This window comes from Miscanthus floridulus, chromosome 19, assembly GCF_019320115.1.
Source record: "Miscanthus floridulus cultivar M001 chromosome 19, ASM1932011v1, whole genome shotgun sequence".
Lineage (NCBI taxonomy): Eukaryota > Viridiplantae > Streptophyta > Magnoliopsida > Poales > Poaceae > Miscanthus > Miscanthus floridulus.
This window is the reverse complement of record NC_089598.1, coordinates 20,688,570-20,693,135: the sequence shown is the minus strand read 5'-3', so window position 1 is coordinate 20,693,135 and position 4,566 is coordinate 20,688,570. Positions and strand designations below refer to the sequence as shown.

The window sequence follows — 4,566 nt, the reverse complement described above, 5'->3', positions numbered from 1 at the left end:
ATCCCTAGCTTCTCTATCTAAGCACACTTACACACATGTGTAGGCTCACCCATAGTTCAAAAAACTTAGAGCCGACCTATAGAGTAAACCCAAGAACATGATACACGCATAGTCTATTTTGGTGTCGTTCACCTTCTGAGTGATCCATCCTGGCTCGCGGAAGTAGCCGGACATGATTCACTCGCGGGGGCTACATATACAGACATGTACATATATGCTCTAAGGTGTTGCAATGTTTGTCATCGTCCTAATGACCTATTTTGAGTTTCTTTCCGATTGTAATTCGCGCCGCGACGAATCGGTGACCTACTTCTCAACTTCTCGTTCATACTAAGAGGTCGCTCCAACTAAGTCTCGCGGACCAGTTCTGAGGCTAGGCCAAGCACCCACGCACGAGCTCGGAGGGAAACGAGGCGCTGCTTCGCTCAAGTTAAAAGGAACAAGTGGAAATAGAACTCTTGTTGTCTGCTCATTTTCTCCTCGCATCGCACTGGATCTGTGACATGCCTCAGACGTCTAACCGTGCCATCGGGTCATGCATTGTTTAGCCCCATAGGCTAGCCCAGGCTAAAACGTGTGCCTACACGCATAGGACTAAGGCCCCGTTTAGATGCCACCCAAAATCCAAAATTTTTCAAGATTTCCCGTCACATCAAATCTTGCGGCACATGCATCGAGCATTAAATGTAGGTAAAAAGAATAACTAATTGCACAGTTTGCCCATAATTGGCGAGACGAATCTTTTAAGCTTAAATAGTCCATAATTAGACAATTTTTGCTAAATACAAACGAAAATGCTACAGTAGCCAAAAGCCAAAATTTTCATCTAAACGGGGCCTAAGGGGTACGGAGCACATTAATTCCTAGCTTGAATGAGAGCAAAAAGAAAAGATGGCAGAACAGACAAACGAATACGCCAAGCAAACATCACATACACGTGAAATATAAACGTGTTCATTACAATGGTACCACTTACATCACAAAGAATATCTATGATCACAGCTCTCATGCACCGGGAGCTTGGTATTGGAGGCGGATACTGGCGGCCGACACCTTACTTGCGAGGACCTATGCACTATGAGCAGTGGTATTACCGATGGCGAGGGTATCACTATCAGATTTCCACAGCGCATACCCCCGCCTAATGGCATCAAAATTGACGCCATCATAGTGTGATCCAACCGACGTTAAGGCGACATGCATGCCGTAGTGAACTCCCTCAGAGATTAGAGGATCCACCTGTTGGCGAGCCTCATCAAAGCGAAGCCCCAGCCGGGCGTCTTCCCAGTCGACGCCAAGCATGACATCGCAAAGGGCCCACCTAGAAGTGGTCAGCGCTGCCAGTTGGTTGCCCATCTCTTTCACCTTCTAGTTCGCAGCTGTCTTCTCCTCCTGATTTGAGAGCGCCTTCGCACGCATCCCTGAAAGAACGACAGGTTCATAGCCAGACTCTGTAAACAAATGAAAGCAAGACGTAGGTAGAAGAATATTCACCGGCACAAGTGGAACGCAGGGTTTGGCACTCAGCCTCGAGGCACCAACGCCCCTGCTCGGCCTCATCCCGAGAAGCGCTCACCGAGGTGAGCTCTATCTCTTGGACGACCATCGCCTCCTTGGGACCAGCCACATGGGACGCCAGAGCACCGATCTATGACTAAGCCCACACCTCCCGCTAGAGCAATTCTTCATCTGGTTTTAGGGAAGCCTCTAGCTCCCCACGCAAGCACCGCACCTCGCCTTCTTGGGACTAGCCACATAGGACGCCAGAGCACCGATCTATGACTAAGCCCACACCTCCCGCTAGAGCAATTCTTCATCTGGTTTCAGGGAAGCCTCTAGCTCCCCACGTAAGCACCGCACCTCGCCTTCTGCCACGTCCAGGCGGCCGCGGTCCATGTTACTTCTCGCCTTGCCTGATAAGCGAAGCGCAAGAACTGGGACTTCTCCATAGAAGTCCTCATCATCCCCTGCAAGAAGACAAGGATGATCAGACGATCCTGACAAAAACAAGGTGCACGCCACAAAATTAAACATGGAAAGGGCCTACCTGTGCCCGGGCCATCACTTCGTCGGTCATCTGCCTCTGGGCTTCCACACCTAGTTGGGCGACTATGGTGATCACGTCACCCATCTCGGACAGGGTTTCCTGGACCCCTCTATGGCTCTGGGAGGCACCCTCTCACGTGGCTCATTTGGCCGCATTGTCTACCGCGAACAAAGCCTCATGGTGGTTTGCGGGGTGCGTCCACGTGAAGAAATCATTGCCCAGCTCAAGGTCCTCCTCATGAAGAACGAGAGCTGCCATGCCCGTGCCACCGAAGGCCACTTCCTTAGGTAGGGGGCCAGTGGCGGGTGGCGAGCCCGCTCCCCCTCCTAATCAACAGCTACTATAGGCCCTCCATCAGTCGACATGGCCCTGCTCGCCTCTGTGCCAGCGTAGGAGCGACCTCTTGCAGTAGCGGGGCTCTCCTCAAGAGGCATTGAAGGCTCTAGTTTGGTTTTGGTGAATTGATGAAACCCTAAATGCTAACCTAGTTTATCAAAGTGATCATGAGATAGGTGGCACATTCCAAGTGGTGAAGCAATGGTGAAGATCATGATGATGGTGTGACCATGGTGATGATCAAGTGCTTGGACTTGGAAAAGAAGAAAGAGGAAAACAAAAAGCTCAAGGCATAGGAGAAATTCAAGTGGATGACAGCCACCTATAGGCCCCTAGCCCCCCAGGGCCCACATGTTAGGCCCCATCGCTATGTCGATTCTCCACCTCCTCCTAGATTGCATCTACGCCCGTTTATTCAAGTCGGTTTGATCCGAGGGCTCAGGATTGACGCTTTGGCCTATATTATTGATATAGTTGTGATTGATGATGAGTTTATGCATATGTTCGCAAAGCGCTTAGCCCAAGATGCGCATGGGTTAAGTGATCGACATTATGTAAGCATGGTGCTTAGATATTGTTTACCTGCGGATGCATTCTGCACTCTAGGTCATGTGGTAGATCGCAGACGTGACACTCCCGTTGAGTCCTTTGTAGTTCACTCCCCGTTTGTAGAGCAAATAGAACACGGTTGCGAAGGGAGACAAGCTCTGTTCTTGATCTTTCTTAGTAATGTTCCTTATGCATAGATCCAAAGTTAATTATGCTATAGATGAGAGTGTATATACTTGGGTATACAAAAGACTTAGTAAATAAGGAATGACTTAGAAATCTTTTGCTCTTACCGAATCTCCTGCCTAGCCATACTACATTTTATGAGTCTCTATTTCTATCTCTGGAATTATTATCAATGCTTCACACTTATCATTTATTTATCATTTGACTTACCCCTGCCATAGCATGAGAGTGGTTTTATCATAAGTATACATATTTATCAATATCTCTATGCCAACAATCCCATAGCTCCTCCCTGTGGATAAAATATAAATAACGATACTCGGTATACTCCTGGGTGAAATGCTACAATGGTATATTATCTGTGCGCTTGCGGTTACTTTACTTTAACATATATAATTTTCTCTGAGTTTACAAGTGTTATTAATAATTACCAACCACGTATTTCTGGCATCATGCTAGGGATGACAACTTAGTAAAGAGTGATGCTAAAAAATGTCAACAAGCATTTATGGCGCTGTTGCCGGGGAGGGGCACATGGCTATAGAGAATTGATCAAATAAATACTTATTAATAAAATCATAATAACTCTACTTTAGCAGGCTTACCCTTGTTTGTCATTGTTCGCATTTTATATAGGGTATGGCAGAATTGGTTGTGATTCACCAATAACTTCCAATCAGAATCAACCAAATCAAAAAGGAAGCTCAACACCAATTTCTGAGCTATGGCTAACAAAACTCTACATGAGTTCTCTACTCCAAGCACCAAGAACATTTGCACTAGACCAACACTCAAAACCAACAACCTTGAGTTCGAGCTCAAGCCAAGCCTCATCAACATGGTGCAAGCTACCCCATTTAGTGGAAAGGCACATGAAGATGCTAGTGCTCATCTTTAGAATTTTCTGGAGATTAGTAGCATAGTCGTCATCAAGGACGTTGCTCAAGACATCATACTACTTCGCTTGTTTCCATTCTCACTAGTGGAAAAGGCAAAGCAATGGTTCTACACCAATAAAGACAACATCAATACATGGGCAAAGTGTTCAAAGGCCTTCTTAGAAAAGTTCTTCCCAGTAGACAAGACCAATGCTTAAGAGGAAAGATTTTCAACTTCCAACAGCAGAAGGGAGAGACCATTCCAGAAGCATGAAAACATTTCCAAGAATATGTTTTAGATTGTCCTCATCATGGAATGGAAGATTGGTTGCTCATGCAAAGTTTCTACCATGGATTAACTCAGAAAGCTCATGAACAACTTGATGCCACTGCTGGAGGATCATTTATGTCACTCACTCTTGGAAAAGCTAAAACTCTTGTGGAAAAGATAGCCTCTAATCAAGGCTGGTCATCATGCAACATCCAACCATGCAATAGGAGTGAAGAAGTACTAGTAGAGGTGTGTCAATTATCAACCAAGATGGACGTACTGTTGAATTGGCTCGAACA

General features: G+C 46.3%; 1 non-coding gene across 1 annotated transcript; it reads right to left on the bottom strand.

Moving 5' to 3' along the window:
• Window positions 1-4,206: 4,206 nt before the first annotated feature.
• LOC136530008 (small nucleolar RNA R71) lies at window positions 4,207-4,314 on the bottom strand. The gene has a single exon (XR_010777519.1). It is a non-coding gene; the product is annotated as a small nucleolar RNA R71 (small nucleolar RNA).
• Between the last annotated feature and the right edge of the window lie 252 nt (window positions 4,315-4,566).